We start from the raw sequence: 23,579 nt of genomic DNA, 5'->3' as shown, positions 1-23,579 counted from the left end.
AAATTGCATGATGCTGACACTTGGTGTATATGAATAATCTATCACCAAGGTAGTGAGCATAGTACCTGATAAGTAGCCTTCTAAACCACACCTGCCTCCTACCCTCCCACTTTGTTTATTGTTCCCATGTTTATGTCCACATGTATTTAATGTTTAGTTCCCATCCGTAAGTGAGAACATGCAGTATTTCATTTTCTGTTCCTGTGTTAGTTCGTTAGTTCATTTAGGATAATGGCCTCCAGCTGCATCCATTTTGCTGTAAAGGACATGATTTCATTATTTTATATGGCTATGTAGTATTCCACAGTGTATATATATCATTCTCTTGTTATCCAGTTCACTGTTAATGGGAATCTTAGATGATTCCATGCTTTTGCTGTAACGAACATATGAGTGCACGTGTCTTTTTGGTAGAATGATTTGTTTTCCTTTTGAGTATATACCCAATAGTGGGATCACTAGGTCAAATGTTAGCTCTGTTTTAAATTCTCTTAGAAATCCCCACACTGCTTTTCGTAGTGGTGGAACTAATTTTTATTCCAACCAGCAGTGTGTGTTTCCTTTTCTCTGCAACCTCACCAGTATTTGTTGAATTTTGACTTTCATAACAGCCATTCTGATGGGTGAGAGATGGTATCGTATTGTGGTTTCGATTTGCATTTCTCTAATGATTAGTGAGTATGAACAGTTTTTCATGTATTTTTTGGCCACAAGTATGTCTTCTTTTGAGAAGTGTCTGCTCATGTCTTTTGCCCATTTATTAATGGGGTTATTTGTTTTTGTTTGCTGATTCGTTTTAGTTCCTTATTCTGACTATTTGACCTTTGTCAGATGCATAGTTTGCAAACACTTTCTCTCCTCTGTAGGTTGCCTCTTTGTTGATAGTTCCTTTGGCAGTGCAGAAGTTCTTTAGTTTAGTTTGGTACCACTTGTCAATTTTTGTTTTTGTTGCAATTGCTATTGAGGACTCAGTCATAAATTCTTTGTCAAGGCTGAAGTCCAGAATGGTATTTTCTAGTTTTTTTTCTAGAGTTTGTCTTGTTTGTCTTGTTTTAGGCTTTACATTTAAGTGTTTAATCTATCTTGAGTTTATTTTTGTATATAGTGAAAAGAAGGGGTCTAGTTTCAGTCTTCTGTATATGGCTAGCTAGTTATTCCAGCACTGTGTATTGAATAGGGAGTCATTTCCTCATTGCTTGTTATTGTTGACCTTGTCAAAAATCAGGTGGTTGTAGATGTGTGACTTTATTTCTGGGTTCTCTATCCTCTTCCATCTGTTGATGTGTTTGTTTTTGTACCAGTACTATGCTGTTTCAGTTACGGTAGCCTTGTAGTATAGTTTGAAGTCAAGTAGTGTGATATCCTCTGCTTTGTTCTTTTTGCTTAGGATTTCTTTGGTGAATCAGGGTTTTTCGGTTCTGCATGAATTTTAGAATAGTATTTCTAATTCTCTGTGAAATATCACTGGTAGTTTGATAGGAATACCACTGAATCTATAAATAGCTTTGGGCTGTATGTCCATTTTAGCAATATTGACTCTTCCTATAAGTGAGCATGGAATGGTTTTTCTTTTGATTGTCTCATGTCTGATTTCTTTCAGCAGTTTTTCCTAATTCTTGTAGAAATCTTTCATCTCCATTGTTCACTGTATTCTGAGGTATTTTATTCTCTTTCGTGGCCATTATAAATGGGATTGTTTTCTTGACTGAGCTTGGATCATACTAGTATATAGAAATGCTACTGATTTTTGTACATAGATTTTGTATCATGAAACTGCTGAAGTCATTTATTAGTTCTAGAAGCCTTCTGGTGGAGTCTATGGGGTTTTCTTGGTATAGAATCATATTGTCTACAAAGAGATATTCTGACTTCCTCGCTTCCTGTTTGGATGCCTTGTATTCTTTCTCTTGCCTGAGTGCTCTGGCTAAGACTTCCAGTACTATGTTGAATAAGAGTGGTGACAGTGAACATCTTTGTCTCATTCTGATTCTCAAGGGGAATGCTTCCAGCTTTTGCCCATTTGGTATGATGTTAGCTACTGGTTTGTCATAGATGACTGTTATTATTTTGAGATATGTCTATTCAATTCCTAATTTGTTGATTGCTTTCAAAATGAAGGATTATTGAATTTTATTGAAGGATTTTTCTGTATCTATTGTGATGATCATGTGAATTTGGTTGTTAATTCTATTTATGAGGTAAATCACATAACGAATCCTGCATCCTAGGAATAAAAACTACTTGATTGTTATGAATTAGCTTTTTGATGTGCTGTTGGATTTGATTTGCTAGCTGTATTTTGTTGAACATTTTTGCAACTGTGTTCACCAGAGATATCAGCATGAAGTTTTCTCTTCTTTGCTGTTTCTTTGTCAGGATTTGGTATCAGAATAATGATGCCTACATAGAGTGAGTTAGGGAGGATTCCCATCGTCTTGATTTTTTTGAATAATTTCAGTAGGATTTGTACTGGGTCTTCTTTATATTTCTGGTTGAATTCAGCTGTGAAGCCATATGGTCCAGGACTTTGTTTGGTAGGCTTTTTGTTACTGATTCAATTTTGGAATTTGTTATTTGTCTGTGCAGGATTTTAACTTCTTCCTGGCTTCATCTTGGGAGGTTGAGTCCATCCAGGAATTCTTCCATTTCTTCTATGTTTTCTACTTTTTGTGTATACGGTGTTTGTAATAGTGTCTGATAATTTTTTTTTTTTGTATTTTTGTGTGGTTGGTGGTAATGTCCCCTTTGTCATTTCTGACTGTGTGTATTTGTATCTTTTCTCTTAATTTTTTTATTAATCTAGTTAGTCCATCAATCTTGTTTAGTCTTTCAAAGAACCTACTTTTGATTTCACTAATGTTTTGTATAGTTTTTTTCATTTCAATTTTGTTCAATTAACCTCTGATTTTGTTTATTTCTTTTATTCTGCTGGCTTTGTGATTGGTTTGCTCCTGTTTTTCTAGCTCCTCTAGGTGACACAGTAAGTTGTAAATTTGAGATTTGTCTAACTTCTTGATGTTGGGGTTTAGTACTATGAATTTTCCTCTTAATATTGCTTTACCTATGTTCCAAAGATTCAGGTATGTTGTGAGTCTGTTTTCATTAGTTTCAAAGAATATTTTTATTTTTGCCTTAATTTCATTCTTTATCCAAGAGTAATTCAGAAGCAAGTTGTTTAATTTCCATAAATTATTGTATGATATTAATAGATCTTTTAGGTATTGATTTATATTTTTGTTGCTCTGTGGTCTGAGAATGTGGTTGGTATGATTTTGATATTTTTGAATTTGCTGAGACTTGCTTTATAGCTAAGCTGTGATCAGTCAGAGTCTTATATGTGTCATGTGGAGATGAGAAGAATGTATATTCTGTTGTTGTCAAGTGGAGTATTCTGTATCTATTAGATGTAACTGTTCAAGTGTTTAGTTTAAGTCCAGAATATCCTTGTTAGTTTTCTACCTTGATTATCTGTCTAATGCTGTCAGTGGGATGTTCAAGTCCCCCAGTATTGTGTGATTGTCTGTATTTCTTAATAGATGTCTAAGAATTTGTTTCATGAATCTTGGTGCACTAATGTTGGTTGCATATATATTTAGTATAGTTCAGTCTTCTTGTTGGTTTGAGCCCTTTATCATTATGTAATAGCTTTGTCCTTTTTGATCATTATTGTTTTAAAGTCTATTTAATCTGATATAAAAATAGCAACTCCTGATCTATTTTGTTTTCCATTTACCTGATAGATCTTTCTCCATCCCTTTACTTTGAGCCTATGGGTGTCATTACTTGTGAGATGAATCTCTTGAAGACAGTAGAGAGTTGGGTCTTGTTTCTTTGTTCAATTTGTCACTATATGCCTTTTAAGTGGGGCCATTTAGCCCATTTGCATTCAGGTCAATTGATATGTAAAAATTTGATCCTGTCATTGTGCTGTTAGCTGGTTATTATGTAGACTTGATTGTATAGCTCCTTTATCATGTCATTGGGCTTTGTGCTTAAGTGCGTTTTTGTGATGGCAAGTATCGTTCTTTCAATCCCATGTTTAGCACTCCCTTTATGACTTCTTTTAAGGTAGGTCTAGTGGTAAATTATCCCCTAGGCATTTGCTTGTCTGAAATTAACTTCATTTCTTCTTCACTTATGAGGATTACTTTGATGGCATATGAAATTTTGTCTGGAATTTCTTTTCCATATGGATATTAAAAATAGGTCCCCAATTTCTTCTGGTTTATAAGGATTCTGCTGTAAGGTCTACTGTCAGCCTAATGGGGTTCCCTTTATAAGTGACCCACCTCTTCTCTCTAGCTGCCTTTAAGATTTTTTTCCTTTGCTTTGACCTTGGGGGATCTCATAATTATGTGTCTTGGAGATGGTCATCTTGCACAGTATCTCAAAAGGGTGTTCTGAATTTACTAAATTTGTTTGTTGACCTCTAGAGGGATTGGGAAAATTTTCATGGACTATATCTTCAAATATGTTTTATAAGTTGCTTGCTCTTTTTCCTTTTCTTTTAGGAATGTCAATGAGTCATTGGTTTGGTCTCTACATAATCCCAAATTTTTCAGAGGTTTTATTCTTGTTTTAGGTTCTTTTTTATTTTATTTTTGTCTGCCTGTGTTGCTTTGAAAGAGCAGCCTACCGCTTCTGAGAGTCTTTCCTGAACTTGGTCTATTATTTTGATAAAGTTTCCAATTATATTTTGAAATTCCTGTAGTAAATTTTTCATTTCCAGAAATTTAGTTTTGTTCTTTCTTAAAATGGTTATCTCATTATTTAACATTTGGATCATTTCACTGATCCTTTGGATTAGGTTTCAATCTTTTCTTATATCTATCTTAATGAACTTCATTGCCATCTAGATTCTAAAATCTATGTCTGGCATTTCAATCATTTCAATCTTCTTGAGAGCCATTGCTAGGGAGCTAGTGTGATCATTTGCACGTAAAAAGACACTGGCATTTAGAGTTGTCAAAGTTATTGTGCTGGTTCTTTTTCATCTATGAGGGCTGATGTTCCTTTATCCTTTAAAGTTACTGTTCTTCCAGTAGGGCTTTTTGGTTTTTTTGTTTTTATGATCTTTATTGCCCTTGAGTTTCCTTTTTTCTTTTATTTTTGAGGCAGGGTCTTACTCTGACACCCAGGCTGTAGTACAGTAGCATGATCATGGCTCACTGAAGCCTTGACTTCCTGGGCTCAACCGATCCTCCCAGCTCAGCCTCCCAAGTAGCTGGGACTGCAGGCACGTGCCACCATGCCTGGCTAATTTAAAAAAAAAAAAATCTGTAGAGATGGAGTCTCACTATGTTGCTCAGGCTAGTCTCAAACTCCTGGGCTCAAGTGATTTTCCCACCTTGGCTTCCCAACGTGCTAGGATTACACGTGTGAGTCATCATGCCCAGTCTTGAGAGTTTGTGGTGCAAGCTTGGTGTAATTGAATGACTTTATTTCTGGATGTTTTCAGGGGGCTCAGGCTCAGCTCTGTACTCCCAGGTTGTCTACTCTAACCCTGGGTGGTTGGGATCAGGTCTGCAGCTTTGTCCTTTAGCCCATCACGGTTGAGTGTTGCCTGAGCTTGATGGCCTAGGATGCTCCCAGACTGCTGGCAACAGCACTCTGTAGGGGTGAGTGGGGGGTCATGGGTGTAAGTGCTCCAGCAGGGGTGGTAGGGGCACCATAGATGTGAAGCATGGTAGCGGTGGCAGGGGTACTGGGGACAGGAAGCACTCCAGCAGGGGCAGAAGGGGTGCTAAGGCGGGGAGTGCTTAACGTGAGCATCAGGGGTGCCATAGGCAAATGTGCTCCAACAGGGTAGGGACAGGGTTGCAGGAGAACACATTCAGCGGGGAGGCTGTCAGCAAAGGTGCTCTGGTAGGGCAGCAGGGAGGCTAGGACAAAACCACTGTGGTGGTGGACACTGGCAAAAGTGCTCTGGTGGAGTAGTTAAAGCTTTGCTGCATGCAGACATGGCTAGGCAGGGACTCTGAAAGGGGCTGGCGGACAGTGGGGTTCACAGATCAGATTCATCCTGGTCCTGTAGCAAAGAGAGCCCTGCTCCCTCCAGGTTTAATGACTTATGTAACTCAGAGCCATTATATCCTTATGAGCCATTCAGGGCCTGGAACATGTCCCATATTCAGCAACCCCATGAAGGATTCCCAGTTTCCTCTCCCTTTCATCCTGCTATCCGGGTTGTCTCTCTAATATCTTTTACTCCATTCTTTCAGGTGATCTGTTCTGAGTATGCTGATTTACTGGATATTTTGGTCTGTTTTGGTGGAAGACGTTTCTCCTGGCAGTATCTAGTTAGTTGTCTTGTCTTGGATACACTGTCCAAATTTTTAATTTCCAAGCATATAAAATGAGAATAATAGAAGATAAGCTCTGATGGTTTACTATGAGGATTAAATGAGATAATGGATATACAGTTTTTAGCCCAGTTTCAGATACAAAACAACTGCTGCAAATATAACAAGCTTTTATATTTTTATTCTTATTAGTACTAAAATGAAATAATGGCTCCAACATTTAAATGTGAGCCCATTTCCCTTTGAATTCTATGTTATTTCCATGCTATCATGAAGTCTGGACAAGTCAGTAAATAAAAGGAATAAGAAAGAAAGGGCAAGAATAATATATTAAAAAGCTCTCTCTATCTGTAAAACAGGCTTCATTATGTTGATTAGACTATAGGAAGAGTTCTCTCCAGCCCAGATTAGTACTTCCAAAATTTCAGAATTCACCAAGCTTAGTCATTCTTCAGTTTTCTGGGTAATGTAATGGTACTTTATTGCCATGCTCAAGTTGATTCCTTTATATTCATATTGCAGTTTTATAGTAAAATTTGCTCTTTATCAACACATACAGCATATTTATTGTGTTGATAAAGCAGCAGAATACAATGTATTTGAAGCAGAATACAACCTATTTAACTGAGAGAAATATGTTCATACTTTATTCATGCTACTCTAAAATCATAGAATCCTCAATTTTTATAGTTCCCATAGGAAAAATTGTTTATAACGTTAATCCTTTGAAGATGAAAGAATGTTAAAAACTTAAAAAAATATAATCCTGATAGCCTGGACATCTGTATTCTACTTCAAACTCAACCTTGTACTGTGTGACCTTGCTTAATCTGTCTGTTGGTATTTGCAAAGCTTTGGAAATAAGGAAAATAAAGCTTTTATTTTTTATATTCACCTATGATAAAATGTTTTGTACAGCACTAATTCGTATATTTGATGAACAGGTGTTCTCTTTCATTTCTGCTTTTTTATAAACATGACCTGGTCTATTAGTCAAACAATGGTCTTAGTCTGTAAAAGGTGGATGCATAATCAGTATTTAATTACTAGGCATGTTATTGTCATTGATTCCTGGAAAAAGTGAGAATAGTTACATATCTTCACTTTTTACAAAAATGCACATGAACACATGCTCACACAATCAGGACTGAATTTCAGCTGAAGCGTGTACTCCCTACAACCCACCCATGAATGGGTCCACACCACTAAGATTCAGTTTCCGTCTACTTTTCTAGTCCAGACACCCACCACGAGCCTAACATGTCAGTTTTTCAACAGTAAGTGAGCTAGCCCCTTTATCTGACATCAGCTTTATCAAGAGCTGGAACATTGTCTTTGAAAAAGAGTGAGTATGATTTCACTGAGAAGCCAGAAGAAAGAAATGAGGTAGAAGAGCCTGATTGCTGTAGGCATGAGAGGTGGCAGCACAGCGTAAAGCTCTCTGCACCACTCTGTCTAATGATAGAGTTCTACCACCTCTCTAGGGACAAACTGGGACGGGACAAACTGGGACGGGTTCTCCCTACAGCAACCAAGCGTGCTATTCTCTGTCCTTTTATTAGCAAGGCAACTTCCACTGAAACCCTCCTCTGCCCAGTGCCATGTACTATCCTAAAAGAGAAAGACTCTGAACCTGGACTCCAGCCCTTTCTCTATGTTGAATTTTAGGATCTTCATGACTTACCAGATGAGATGGTTTTACAAATGAGATGCATCTGTGAATTGTCAGAGTGGCTGGCACAGAGTTGATGATAAAAACAACACAACAACAAAAAACCACTAGTTTTCTTTTGAGTCTTTTTCTTCTGATGATCTCCTTAAAATATTTTCCCACATTCTTGTATATTGCCTCATAACTCTTTATCAGATTTCATGACCCTTATATCTTTACATAGCTGCCTTTCTGTATTCTAACAGTATACTCCAAGCATGATGCAAAAGGTCTGTGGTATAGTTGCTAGAAAATGAAGGATGAGTGAATAAAGCAATAAATGAAAAACTAAAAGTATAAATAGAATTGTACTAATGTATGCACATATGCCTGATACTTAAGTTATAGAAAACTCTGGGTGAGTGTCCCTTCCTCAGGAAAGTTTACCTCGATCACATAATGTAGCGTTTGCAGAAAGTTATGATTATATTTTTGTGTTTGTTTCTTTCTTATAAAGGCAAAAGACAGTAATGTTTAATCTTGTACTTTTGTTTTTGTTTTTGTTCAGTTAGGAAGAAAGTTTACTCCTGGAACAAACATTGTGCCTGGGTCAAATATTGGTCTTCAATGTATATGAGTAGAACAAATGAGTCACTCACTTCTCTCTCCTCCCCCTTTTTCTCCTTATTCCCTCCTTCATCTTTCCTCGTATTCTTTTTCTTTTCTTTTTTCTGAGACGGAGTCTCACTCTGTCACCCAGGCTGGAGTGCAGTGGTGCCATCTTGACTCACTGCAACCTCCGCCTCCCAAGTTCACGCCATTCTCCTGCCTCAGCCTCCGGAGTAACTGGGACTACAGGCTCCCGCCACCACGCCCGGTTATTATTATTATTATTTTTTTTTTTTTGTATTTTTAGTAAAGACGGGGTTTCGCTGTGTTAGCCAGAATGGTCTCGATCTCCTGACCTTGTGATTCGCCCGCCTCGGCTTCCCAAAGTGCTGGGATCACAGACGTGAGTCACCGTGCCCGGCCTTCCTTGTATCCTTTTTATTCTGCTTTCCCTGATTCTCACATTTATACACCTCTTCTCTCTTTTTCACTCATTTAAAAACATTTTGCATATGACCTTCCATCTTTCCTGCAAAATATAAACACATTGTACTTGATGAAAATGATAATAAAGAATGTGATGATGATGATAGTAATAACGTAAAGTGTGTAATATGCCAGACATTATTCTAAGCATTTTACCTAAATTAACTCACTCAACCATCCCAGAAATCCTATGAATCGGGTGCTCCTCTAGTCCCCAGTTTACAGAAGAGAAAACTGAGGCTTGGAGAAGGTAACGAGCTACTCCAGGTTTTGGAACTAAGAAGTGTCAGAGATGGCTACAAATCAGAGGGTTTAACTTCAGAGTGTAAGGTCTTTAACCATTTAGACACGCTACCTCCCTAAAACCTCAATTGCCTCAAGTAATGTGTTTTAGGAATCTCTGGAGAGCTTTGGATTTTAGGATAAAATAAGATAGCTTTTACATTTTCTTTGTTACTCTTTCACCAGTTTCTAAGAAAATTCACTTCACATTATCATTCTGAAAATAGATCTGACTGGATTGAAACTCTGAACCACTCTGGCCTCCCCTGCTGTCAAAGGCAGCCTGACAGCCTCCATAGTTCTTGATCTGGGGAATTATGGGAGAATCTTGAACCTGTCAGGATGCTTGACCAAGTCCTTGTCCAGTGGGTGAATGATAGAAGCAACATTTCTGTGTCTACTTGATGTGCCATCTGGGAGCAGCCAAATCTCAGAGTTCTGTGCAGGATATCTGCAACTAAAGCCCCCAGTAAAATGCTATGTTGTGAAGGAAAGTGGGCGTGAGGTCAGAATGAAGGCACTGGCTGGGAGTCAGCATACCTGAGTTGTAATCTTTCCTAAAGATCCCCAGCTGTGTGATATGGGGCAAGCCACTTAACATTTTCAAACTTCATTTCTCTAGTTATTATACAAAGAGGTTTGGCTAGTACATCTTTCAAGGTCCCATTTATCTATAAAATTCTCCGAAACTCATTTAAAACAACACACAAAAGAAGAAAAGCAAAATAATGAATTGTCAGTTCAGGCAATTTGACCCCGAGGCTGCAACTCTGAAATTTAAATCAGAGCCTATATGAAACTATCTTCTTCCCCTCTCCAAAGGACCTCCCTACTGAGTATTAGAATACCAAAAAAAAAAAAAAAAAAAGAGAGAGAGAGAGTAATAACTGATGGCTTATGAAGAGAGGTAAAACAAATGAAAATCAGCTGTGAAGGTGAGTCAGGTGCTGGGAGGTGGTAGAGATCTGTAAGAAGGGGGCATTAAAATAAGAACAATAAAAAGAAAAATGGACCTGATGTGATCTGAGAGATGGAGTCGGAGACTTTATGTCGGAAGAAGGTGGTGAGTGAAGCAGAACTTACCTGAGTCTGAGACTGAAAGTGTTGTTAAATTTGGCTTTTAGGAATAGTCCTCTCAAAGTGATTCAAACAACAAAGATGACTTATTCATGACCTCATAAAGTGGAAGGTCTTCAGTATGTTTCATTCAGTCTCTCAGTGATCTCTCTAAGCAAGTAGCTTTCTTCTGTCTCTCTACTCTGCCTTCCTTTGTGCCAATTTCAACATTATTATAAGGCTGGCTTCACTCCTGGGGTCAAGATTATTAAGCTACTTTTTGTACTACAATTTCCCAGTATCTACTAGTGGGTTGGTTTTGGATAGCTTACCCGGAAGGGCAAGTAACTATTTCTATAAAGCCCTTAGAAAATCTTCTCCCATGAGTCATTGATTCAACTTTAATCACATACACAATTTTATATCAATGTCACTGACCATGGGCATGATGTCCTCTGACTGGCTGAAGCCTCTATTACCCAAATTAATCACTATAGCAATGAGGTGGGGTGTTCCTTACGGGATTATATAAATTTTAAATAGTACAAGAAGAGCTGGGGCACTTAATCTCCTCTACACCCAGGGCTGCTTTGCAATGGAAAAGGAGAAACATGAATATTGGGAGGCAGCAACCATGGCTATGTCATGAAAAGTCAAAACAAAGCAAGAACAAATGCTTAAAAGGAATGACAATGCGGTTTACCCTGAGAACTAGTTTTGATTGATTGGAGTACAATAGGCACTTAGAAAGACAGCCTGAATGCCATGTGTTTGCAACTCTTGATTTAGCAGGAAAGTATATTAAAAAGAAGAAACAGATGTTGCCTGATTTCTGAAGTCCAGTTATTTAGAATCCGGAAGAGACAAGGCATTGCTAGGTAGCCTTCAGACTGCATTTGGTCCTGTATCTGCGTCATAATATCCTGTACTACTAAAAGTTGGGTTTACTTAATAGGCTTTTCAAATTCTGCAATTTTTGCCTATAGACTCAGCAGAGTAAATGAAAAAATTAAGACAAAATTAACACAACAAATGAAATGAGATGCAACTGAATTTGATACATAAAGTCGTTATTACATCTAGGAGTAAATAAAAGGAGCGAACTGCATAGAACACAGTCTACAACCCATGATTATCCTGAACGTGTCTCCTGGTCATTAGTACGTGGGCATCAGAGAATAGATGGAGATATTGCTTATTCAGTTTTCCAGGCTTAGATTCAGCCTCACAAGTGGGGGAAGGGACAGGCAGAAGTTGGTAATTCACTGTGTACAAATATTGAATTCAATAAATATGTGTTTAGCATTACTTAAGTACATATTTTTCTATAAGAAAATCTAGTAAATGTAGATATATGTTCTATTTAAAATAAATTTCCAGTCTACCTGGAATGTGGGTAGGAGTGGCCTGTGTTAATGAAGGTTCAATCAGGAAAATAAAAACTATTCTGAGAGGAAATCTAGTACAAAGAATTTATTACACAAGTGATGGAAGAGATGAGAAGACAATGGGGGCCTGGGAAGCACCCCAAGATTATCAACAGCTGAACTACACAAGCATCCCTAAGTTTTAAAAGGAAAGGAGAAGAATTGTGATATTGCTAGATTCTGAGACAAGGTTTCACAGAACCACAAGAAATTTGTCCAATGGACTAAACAGAGAAACAAAGGAGAACCAGCCACAAGTACAGACATCACCTAAGGTGGAAGTGGAAGTGGATGTTCAGGGGCAGATACTCTGGACTTTCCCTTCCTCTCACCCTCCAATACCATTTCAGTGCTCGTATTGTTTGAATATCTATGCATCTCTTCAAATGAGATTCTGGACCATGCAGTATACAGGGCTATATTCCACAGAACAGAGACAAGGAAGAACAAAGAATTAACCTTATGAAAACCAGACAGGACTGACACAGAAACTGTCATAATAGCTATAATTTATTACTTACTATGTGCTAAAAGAGGATGCTAAATATTTTTCATCCTATTTTATCTCATCCTCCCAACAGACTCATGAGATAAGTTCTATTATCAATCTTATTTTTTCAATGAGGAAACTTGCTTGGAACAGTTAAAGAAAACAAAAGAAAATTATATGGCTTATGAGAGGCTGAGCCAAGATTCAAATCCATGTCTGTCAGTCTGTCAAGCCCAGGTTTTCCCCCCTAAGTTGATGACACAGACTCCCATAGTAGGCAGGCTGTAAGATGTATCATAATGTGCTCGAGTTCTTCATGCAGATAGTAGGAGTTTGCATTGGGTGTATCTAAGAAGCAATTATAAAGGCTAGGACATTGGAGTTATTTCTTCAAAAATGAGAGCACAGAAATGACAGGGGCAAAAATAAGATATGGTGATAATTGGCAAAGCAATGCTGGAGATACTAGGGCAAATGGGAGAGATAGCATAGGTATGAACAATGACAAGAAACTGCAGGACATTTTAAAGAAGGGTGTGTGTGTGCGTGTGTGTGTGTGTGTGTGTGTGTGTGTGTGTGTGTGTGACAGAGAGAGAGAAAGAGAGAGAGGAGAGAGAGACAGACAGAGAGAGAGAGAGATCTAGTTTAAATGTTGTACAGAATAACATTCAAAATATAGTTTAGAACCTGAGGTTAGAAGACCTCTGATTTACACTAAGGGTGCATTTTAAAAGAAAATAAAAACATATAATTTATAATAATTTTTAATACTTGCATAATTTATAAAGCTCTTTCAAATCCATTATTCTCCAACCAGCCTTGATATAACTCAAGACTATTTTTGCTGATTGTACATGATGGCATTGAGACTCAAGAAAGGGAATCAACTTTCCAACTATTGCATACTGATAGAGTTTGGCTAATTGTCCCTGCCCAAATCTCATGTTGAAATGTAATCCCTAATGTTGGAGGTGGGGCCTGGTGGGACGTGTTTGGGTCATGGGTGTGGATCCCTTATGCCTTGGTGCTGTCCTTGTGGAGGTGCATAAGTTCTTGAAAGATCTGCTTGTTGTAAAGTGTGGCACCTCCCCACCCACTTTCTCTCTTACTCCTGCTTTTGCCATGTGACGTGCTTACCCCTACTTTTACCTTTCCCGATGAGCAAAACCTCCCTGAGACCTCTTCAGAAACCAAGAAGATGCCTGTTCCATGCTAGCACAGCTTGCAGAACCATGAGCCAATGACATCTCTTTTTTTTATAAATTGCCCAGTCTCAGGCATTTCTCTGTAGTAATGCAAGAATGGCCTAATACAGAAAATTAGTACTGAGGAGTAGCACATTGCTATAAAGATACCTGAAAATGTGGAAACAATTTTGGAACTAGAAAATGGGAAGCTGGAAGAGTTTGGAAGGTTCAGGAGAAGATAAGAAGATGAGGGGAAGCTTGGAACCTCTTAGAGACTGGTTAAATGGTTGTGACCAAAATACTGATAATAATATGGACAGTGAAGGTCAGGCTGATGAAATCTCAGACAGAAATAAGAAAGTTACTGGGAACTGGAGTAAAGGTCACCCTTGTTATGCCTTAGCAAACAGCTTGACTAGCAAAGAGCTTGGCTGCATTCTGCCTATGCCCTAGGGAATCTGTGAAAATTTGAACTTGAAAGTGATGATTTACGGTATGTGATGGAAGAAATTTCTAAGGAGCAGAGTATTTAAGAAGTGGCAAGGCTGCTTCTGACAACATACACTCAGATGTGGAAGCAAATAAATGACTTAAGTTGGAAGGTATATTTAAGGGAAAAGAAGAGTGTACAAGTTTGGAAATTTTGCAGCCTTGTCATATGGCAGAGAAAGAGAAAACTTCTTCAGGAGAGGAATTCTTGCAGGCTGTGGAGCAACCACTTACTATAAGATTTATGCAATACAAAAGCTAGGTGCTGATAGCCACATATATGGCAAAAAGGCCTTGAAGGCATTTCAAAGATATCTGAGGCACTCCCTTCCATCACAAGCCTGGAGGCCTAGGAGGACTAAATGGTTTTGTGGACCAGGGCCAGGGTGGTGCTGGCCTGCACAGCCTTGAGACACTGCTCCCTGCATCCAGGCAGCTTCAGCTTCATCTGTGGCTCAAAGGGCTCCAGTACAGCTAGGGCTGCTGCTTTGGAAAAGGCAAACCACCATAAGTCTTGGTAGCTTCCATGTAATATTAAGTCTGCCAGTCCATAAAATGCAAGAGTGAATGGAGTTTGGCAACCTCTGCTTAGATATCAGAGGATGTATGAGAAACCCTGGGTGCCCAAACAGAAGCCTGCTGCAAATGCAGGCTCTCACTGATAACCTCTATTAGGGTAGTCTGGAGGAGAAATGTGAGCTTGGAACCCTGACACAGAGTCATCACTGGGGCACTGCCTAGTAGAGCTGTGAGAAGGGGGCCACTTTCCTCCAGACCCCAAAATGGTAGATCCACTGGCAGTCTGCACCCTGTGCTTGGAAAAATCTTTAGGCACCTGTGAGAGCAGCTGCAAGGGCTGAACCCTGCAAAACCACAGGGGTGGAGCTGCCCAAGGCCTTGAGAGCTCACCCTTTGCACCAGTGTACCCTGGATGTGGGACATTAAGTCAAAAGAGATTATTTTGGAGCTTTAAGATGTAATGACTACCCTGGGATTCAAATTTGCATGGGACCTATAGCCCCTTTCTTGTGGCCAATTTCTCCCTTTTGGCACAGGAATGTTTACCCAATGCATGTACCACCAATGCATCAGGGAAGTAGCTAACTTGTTTTTGATTTTACAAGCTCATAGGTGGAAGGAATTTACCTTGTCTCGAATGAGACTTTGGACTTTTGAACGAATTCTGGAATGATTTAAGACTATGGAGGAAGGTATGATTCTACTTTATAATGGGAGAAGGATGAGATTTGGGGGTACAGGGAGTATAATGGTATAGTTTGGATATATCTCTTGCTCAAATGTCATGTTAAATTGTGATCCCCAGTGTTGGAGGTGGGGTCTGGTGGGAGGAGTTTGAGTCATGGGGAAGGATCTCTTATAGTTTGGTGCTGTCCTCACCAAAGTGAGTTTTCACATGGTCCAGTCATTTAAAAGTGTGTGGCACCTCCCCTCAACCCCTTGTTCCTGCTCTGCCACGTGAGATACCTGCTGTGGCTTCAGCTTCTGCCATAAGTAAAAGCTCCCTGAAGCCTCCTGAGAACCAGAGCAGATACCTGTGCCATGCTTGCACAACTTGCAAAACCATAACCCAGTTAAACTTCTGTTCTTTGTAAATTACACAGTCTCAGGTATTTGTTTATAGAAATACAAGAATGGCCTAACACATATTGTAAATATTACGTGAGAGTCAAGACTAGAACTCTTGCTGCTTACTCCTAATCTCAGATCTCTTCACATATAATCAATATGAATTTGTGAATAAATTATATATTTGGCTTCAAGACACAGCAACTAATTCTAAATAACTCAAAGAAAAAGAAGCCTCATTATAAGCATAAAAGAGAGTCATGTTTCCTTGAAGTAAAGATACAACTGAGACAGCATGATACTGGGACTCAGGTAAAAAAAAAAAAAACACGTTAATTTTATCTTGATCTGTTTAATCTTCTCCCAGACTAGTAACTTTCCTCACTTTTTCAGTCCACTTAGAAAGAATAAGAAAGGGAAAGATACCCATGTCATCATAAAATCTGGATTTAAGTTCTAATAACCCAAAATTATCTCCCCCTCTCTCTCTCCACCCCAAACTCTCAGGAAGAAACTATAACTAGACCAGTTTTGATCAGGCATCTCTGTTTAATTCAATCAGCAGTGAGAAATATGTGTATATAGTCACATTATTAAAAATGGTTGGCAGGGGTTCCCAGTAAAGTGAGGTCACTGGAGAACATTACTTCAAATGGTACTTATCACACTCTGACTGTATTATAAAGAATTTTTCTACTGTCAGATGGGAGGAAAGGCCATGTCTCTGTTTATCAATAAAGGCTCTAGACCAGCACAGAAGAGAAGCAGGATGATCAATTCCTTGGATTGCCTGAAGAGCAAACCCATGCCTCCTCCTGAGCAATGCCCATCAAGCAGAGAAAACCAGAGGGAGTGCCTTAGGTCTCTCCATTAGTTCACATCCAACCTGGTGACTTTTAGTCCTCCAGAGTCTTTTGCTCAGGCAAAAGGAAGACTGTCACATGAAGAAGATTAAGAAGACTCATTCACAGGTTGTGATTTCATTTAAAATCTGAGAGCCTGACTCTCTGGGATGCACCACTCTTAATAAACTTAGAATGAATTCAACATTTTATAATAAAAATGTCCCTTAGGTGGGTACAGTTAACAAAGCACCTCTATTGCTCTGATCTCATTTGATTCTCTCAGCAACTTTTTATCACGGGAAGGATAGGAAAAGCTGTTTGTTTCCCTATTTCACACATGAGTCTACTGAGGTTCATAGAGGCTCACAGCATCATGAGGTAGTTTGTGCCATTTCGATTAGATGCCATGTCTCTTTATTCCCAATCCAATGCTCTTTTCTATTATACCACAATTTTTACCTTGTAAGATACCTCTCCTATTTCTTTCTTTTCTTAAATTTTATTAACCACCCCTCTCTGGCTTCTCTTTATCACCTTAAATATATTTTTCCTTCTAGGACATAAAATTATTTGCTATAATTGAGTCTCTTTGTTTATAACCATGTTTTCCCTTTCATTGCCTAGTGTTTCATTTGGAGATATGCAGTCAGCATTACAACAGGTATCTACTTTTCAACATGTGAGAAGCTCATCTGATGAAATTACAATTCCTAGCTAAAAGAGGCAATCAGAATAAAGTATACACTGAAGAGAGACCCATGCCTGCATTGGATTACCTTGGTTGCTTGTCAGAATGTTATTACCCAAACTCCTTTCTCCCTTTCTCATCTCTTTATCTGTCTTAGGCTGTTCAAGCATTACTATAAAGAAATACCTGAGAAGGGGTAAGTTTGAAATAAAAGAGGTTTAAATGGCTTACAGTTTTGCAGGCTGTACAAGCATGGTGCTGATGTCACTTGGCTTCTGGGGAGGCCTCAGGTAGCTTTTACTCAAGGTGGAAGGCGAAGTGGGAGCAGGCATGTCACATGGTGAATGCAGGAGCAGGCGAGAAAGAGCAGAGGGAGAGATGCCATACACTTTTAAACAACCAGAACTTATGAGAATGCAGAGTGAGATCCCACTTACCACCAAGGGGGCGGCCCAAGTGATTCATGAGGGATCAACCCTCATGATCCAAACACCTCCCACCAGGCCCCATGTCCAGCACTGGGGGTTATATTTACATATGAGATTTGGGCAGGGACAAATAACCGAGTTACATATCCCTAATTTTTTCTCTGCAAAATCATTTTTCAGAATTTGTTTTACAGTTGAAATGTGAAGAAACGGTACCCCCAACATTTTTTTTTTTTTTTGACAGAGTCTTACTCGGTGCCCTAGGCTGGAGTACAGTGACACAATCTCGGCTCGCTGCAACCTCTGCCTCCTGAGTTCAAGTGATTCTCATGCCACAGCCTCCCATCATAGCTGAGATTATAGGCGGCTACCTCCATGCCTGGCTAATTTTTGTAGAGACCAGGTTTCATCATGTTGGCCAGGCTGGTCTTGAATTCCTGGCCTCAAGTGATCAGCCTGCCTTGGCCTCCCACAGTGCTGAGATTACAGGCCTGAGCCACTAAGCCAGGACCCAACATCTTTATTTTTAAAATTCAGTGGCTTGGTATTGGAGAGAGCCAGTTGTGTGTGACTCACTGTCACACAATGCTGCTACCATTTCCCAGGAAAGTGGTTCTTCTCTATAGCCATCTTTGGACATGCATGTTTCTGAAATTTGTATATCCTGAAGTTGGGAAACAGGACAGAACTGGTGAAGTTTTTAGATATACTAGTATCCAGGTAACGGACACAGGAAGTAAAAACAAAGGCTCTTTGGATATCTGAATTCACCAGAATAGAGCTTGGAATTCTGAACGTGTAATGCTGGAGCCAGGACCAACTGCAAAGATCCTTTGGCATTGTGCTGTCAAGGAAACTGAGGTAATGTACAACAGAGGGACTTGCTGAGAGTCACCTGCAACATCCCAGTTCGGCAAGGTGTGCAGTAAACCTTGCTCTGTCCCTTTGGTTTACAAGCTGCTGCCCCTTTGTATTGAAATGAAGCATGCAGGAAGACTCAGTGAAATTACCTTTGAAAATTTCCAGCTAGGTTGTACCCTCCTAATACCAGGTTTAAAAGCACAAGGTGGTTGTAAAGAACGTTTCCAAAGGGTGGGCTGTGGGGATGGTGGAGTTGGTGATGGAAAGAAGAGAGATGGAAAGAAATGGTTTTTATGATGAGATTCTCACTGGGAGCTAAAATCATCCAGCGGGGTGGAAGGGGGGAGTTGTGTTTAATGTCTGTTAAATTCTGGATAGCTATTTAAGCTGGGAGTGGTGAATTCATGGGGTATTCTGGGTCTCTTGGAAGATGGTTCAACCTTTCGTTTGTCCTTCCCCTAGAAGAAACCAAGAAGAAGGGGAAGGTATGGAAATGGATGGGTGGGTGAGGTTTAACACAATGTTGAAGTCTACCAAAACACAAATCTTTCTGCTGAACAAATCATGGTGTTTCCTGGGCACCAACCTAGGAAAGTGAGTCTAATAATGTGGCGATCTGTGCAGCACCAAAGAGCATTTGATCTGGAGTGGCAGCGGGAGGGTAATCCAGAAAACCTTGCCTCAACTTATAATAAAGGAGTGGTGGGTCTATTTATTAACATGGTAATAATGGGCCAGTAAACATTAAAAAATCTTGACTGTATGCTGGGCACTGCCCCTGGCACTTGCCCTCAATTATTTCATCTCTTCATTACCTCAAACCTATCTGTGAAAGTAAGTATTGTTATCACTGTGATAAAAATGCATAGGATTAGAAAAGTTAACTAATTACCAAGATCACAAAACTGGCAGTGGAGAAACAGCATTGTGATTCAAGTTAATCTGTTCCAAGACCTGTGCCCAGTAATAGATACAAGTATTTTCATGGTATTCTTGCATAACAAAAACAGCCTGATTTTTGAAGCCCAGTTCTATGTCCTGTCTGAATCCTGAATCTGCACTTCTAACTTTTATAATACTAGATCTATTTCTAGTATTTGGTTAGAACTCAAAAGTGCTCAAGAAAATCAGTCAGTAGATGGGAATCAGACAGGGCTGGGTAAATAGTGAAGTATGGTGAGAAGAGAAGGATCAAACAAAATGGCTGTGAAAGAACAAAACAGTGTTGAGAAACCAAGCAGGCAAGTTGAGTATAAAAAGCTCATGGTTATGACAAAGAATTCACTTTAACAAGCTTGTTTTTCCATTCTCTTCCCCCAGCTGATCTGATGACAGTCTCATTCCAACTAAATTCTCTTGTGTCGTAAATCTCTGTTTTTCCATCTCATTTTTTCTCACCTATTTTATTTTTGTTCCATTAAACATCACCTCCTCTTCCTTCCTGACCACTTCATTTTCTGCCTGGCCTTGAGATGCTCCCCAAGCATCTCAACAGCTTGACTTCTTCCTCTGCTAGGGGACTAATAGCTTTTTGTTGATCTACTGGCCATCTGGAAGCCAGAGCAGGCTCTACCCCACACAGGACCCAGGGAGAGAAACCAGTGTAGGTGGCATGAGGAGGCAGAAACAAGGAAGAAGAAGAAATAAGGAAAGCCAGGGAATATAATAAGGAGATGACAGAAATAAAGCAAAATGAGAGGAAAATAGGATGGAAAGAAGGGAAAGAATAAAGATAGAAAAGCCTGTATTTCGAAGATAAAGGAAGATTCATAAGATAAAATGAGAGGTGGAAAGTAAAAACGCATAGGAGAGAGGGAGAGAAAGAGAGGGTAAATAGAAGGGGGGAGATACAAAAATTTCACAAAGTGAAGGGAGAGGAAAAAAAAAGAAAGAAAAGCTGAGAAAAAGTAAAATCTATATATAGTAAAGGAAAGACACCCAAGGTGGGGAGGAAGGAAGTTAGGCTGAAAGGGATGAAAAAGCAAAATGAAGTAATCAAACTAGTTGAGAAAGCAGTGAGAGACATAGCCAGCAGAAAGAAATACTGAGAGAAAAGGAAAACAAACCCAGCGGGAAGAAGATAGATGTAGGCAAAACAAGATTGAGGGAGATTCTTAGATAAAATGAAAAGACTGTGTTTTCAAGTCGATCTTTTCCCTTGCCTCTACAAAGACATCATTTCATTTAACAACAAATGTGTGCATTAAAATAGCTGAAAAACAAGTAATGCTGTAGAGCTGTGCATGCAGGGGATATTGTTTGGTCAGCAATGTCTCTCAGGAGACCCCAGGATTTCATTTAAGCTTTAGGAACTATACAAACATCATCATAATAGCTAATATTAACTGGAAATGTACTATGCACTCGCACTGTGTTTAGCACGTTGAACAGTAATTTGCATGTAATTCTCACAACAAGCTTATGAAATAGTTGCTATCAATATCTTTGTTGGTCAATGAGGATAGGGAGGCTTAGAGAGGTTAAAATAATTTGCCTAAGGCTGCACAGCTTTAGGTTCCAGGCCCAGAATGAAATCAGGTAGTGAAACTCCCTAGCCCATGCTGTTAACCACTTACTTTCCAAAAAGAAAAAAAAAAAAAGCCATGGTGTCTGGAAGCAGGGCTCAGAACTGGACAAATTCAACCATATTGGCTGAGTCCCACTGTGTATTTGGCACTAAGTTAGTGGCCAGGAGACAGTCAGAGATAAATAAGACGTGATCTTGGCTTCCAAGAAGGTGATGAGGCAGGGCTGGGGAGAAGATGTGTACATGCACGGTTCGCAATTAGGGGAAGTGTGTTTCTGTAGGTAAGAACTAAATGTTGTGGACACAAAGATCTGGAATGGCTCCTCATGGGCAGGTTTGACAAGGAAGAGTAGAACTTCTCAGTGCATGTTTTCTGTAAAAAGCCAGGTAATAAATGCTTTGGGCTTTGTAGGCTACAGATCTCTGTCACAACTACTCAGCTCTTTAGAGCAGTGCAGTCCCCAAACTTTTTGCCACCAGAGACTGGTTTAGTGGAAGCCAATGTTTCCACAGACAAGAGATGGGGCTGGTTTCGGCATGAAACTGTTCCATCTCAGATCATCAGGCATTAATTGGATTCCCTTTCATGCCCAGATCACAGTAGGGTTCGTCCCCCTGCTCCTAGGAGAATCGAATGCCCCTCACTGCTCTGACAGGAGGCAGAGCTCAAGTGGTAATGCTGGCTCACCTGCGGCTCACCTCCTGCTGGGCAGCCTGGTTCCTAACAGGCCATGGACCTGTACCTGTCCTTGGCCTGAGGGTTGGGGGCCCCTGCATTAGGGCACCAAGAAAGTCACAGACAATAGGTGAACAAATAAGCAAGCACGGATGTATTCTGAGAAATTTTGTATTAAGGACAATGAAATTTAAATGTTATATGATTATTTATGTGTCACAAAATATTACCTTTTAAACATTTCTTTCAATCATTTACAAATAATTTTAAAAAGAACATCCTTAGCTCATGAGTGATGAGCTGAATTTGGTCTGGGGGTTGCAGTTGGCCAATCCCTGCCCTAGCGGGGATAATTAAGGAGAGCATTCCCAGTATTGAGAGGCATGCTCAGAATCAGAGTGGCATGACAAGTCCTGGGGTTTCCAGAGAATTACTACTGTCTTCCTCAAGTGCCAGGTGTAGCCTAGGGCATGAAGTAGATGAAGTTAGACATCTGTGTTGGGACTGGATTATGAAGTGTGTAGAATTCCACATAAAGAGGTTGAATTTTATGACAATGGGGAGCCCTTGAAGTAGGTTTTAAGCAGGGATTTACCACAGTTCAATTTAATTTTAGATATGAAAAAATGAATAGGAGGATTGGAAGCTCTAGCAATAATTCATGGGTGCACTTATGAAGGCCCCAACTAAAGCAGAGTCAACAGATGTGACAGCAGGGGAGGTTCCAATCACTGCTTAAAAGATGGGATTGATTGGCTTTGGTGGTTGAATAGGTAGGGAGGAAAAGATGCCCATTGCGGCTCACTTGTTAGTTACGTTTTCAAAGTGAATCAAAAGAAGTAAATCTCATAAAAATACTGAGATATTCTGCAAAACCAAGCAAGTATGTGTATATAAATATGTGTGTGTGTACTTTTATAATTCTAAGAGTAATATGTGCTTATTTTAATTAATGCAAGGCTAGATACTGTAATAAACCAATTATACATTTTCAGTGACTCTGTATATTTCCTGTATACCACTTCAAATCCTTTGAACTTCACCTCTTATTTCAGCCATGTCAGTCATAAATGGCCTAATTCAGACATGACATAGCAAGACCTTACCTCAGACATGCATTAGGCACCTCCATAATTCTGACCTAGGACATCTCTGACTGATTGGCAAGGAACACTTTCATGACATACTCTGTGCAATCATATGCAGCCTGGAAGCCAGAGAATCAGTGCCCCAGGGACCAGCTCTTGACCACTTGAAGATGACAGCAGATGTATAAATGCTCCCTCCTTCTCTTCCACAGGTACACTGTTCTGAGATGAATTTATATGCCTCTTCAGAAGACCTGGTGGGATTGTGCACCAGCTGTCTGCAGTGAGGGTCAACTCAATAATGTGTCCTTACAATCCCTTTTTCTCCATCTCTAACTCGCTTCATTGACCCCTCACTCTGGCTCTCTGAACAAATTCCTAAAAACCTATCTGCCTACAGTTTTTTTTATAGCTCTGTTCTTAGGGAAAACCAGGCAAAGGAATTTGATTAACAACAAAAGCTTAATTTTTGCTTGGATAATCAAAAAATATAACTGTTCTACTTAGCAGGCAGCTTTCAAGGGGTAACGTGAGGACCCAAGTTCCTTCCACCATGTAGCTTTGTGAACTTTTAGGATCTCAGAGTCCCCTCTGAGGGAAAAAGTAGATAGAGAAGGTACAGTTGCTTTTTCAATTACACGTCTCCCATTCTCTCACATCCTATAAGGCAAGCATGGGATCACAAGGCCCTACCCAGATGCAAAGGGGCCTGGGAAACATAGTGTCTACTTAGTAGCTTTTTCTTAGCAAAACTCTACACTATGAAATGGGAATAATGTATTTTGGTCAACAGTCAGTCATTTCTACTTTAATGTTCAATAAATAAAATTTGTCAATAAAAAGAGAGTAATAAAATAAGTTGAAATAACTTATAACTCCAACATCCAGAGTTAGTCACCA

At 39.5% G+C, this 23,579-nt stretch overlaps 1 long non-coding RNA gene across 1 annotated transcript in view; it reads left to right on the top strand.

Moving 5' to 3' along the window:
- LOC114672626 (uncharacterized) overlaps positions 1-23,059 on the top strand; it is a 68,179-nt gene extending 45,120 nt beyond the window's left edge. Inside the window, exons 3-4 of the long non-coding RNA XR_013404886.1 lie at positions 18,302-18,388; positions 22,892-23,059. This is a non-coding gene — a long non-coding RNA (uncharacterized LOC114672626). The remainder of the gene's footprint in view (positions 1-18,301; positions 18,389-22,891) is intronic.
- The last annotated feature ends 520 nt before the right edge of the window (positions 23,060-23,579 follow it).

Source organism: Macaca mulatta, chromosome 15 (genome assembly GCF_049350105.2).
Source record: "Macaca mulatta isolate MMU2019108-1 chromosome 15, T2T-MMU8v2.0, whole genome shotgun sequence".
NCBI lineage: Eukaryota > Metazoa > Chordata > Mammalia > Primates > Cercopithecidae > Macaca > Macaca mulatta.
This window is presented reverse-complemented; position numbering and strand designations above follow the sequence as displayed.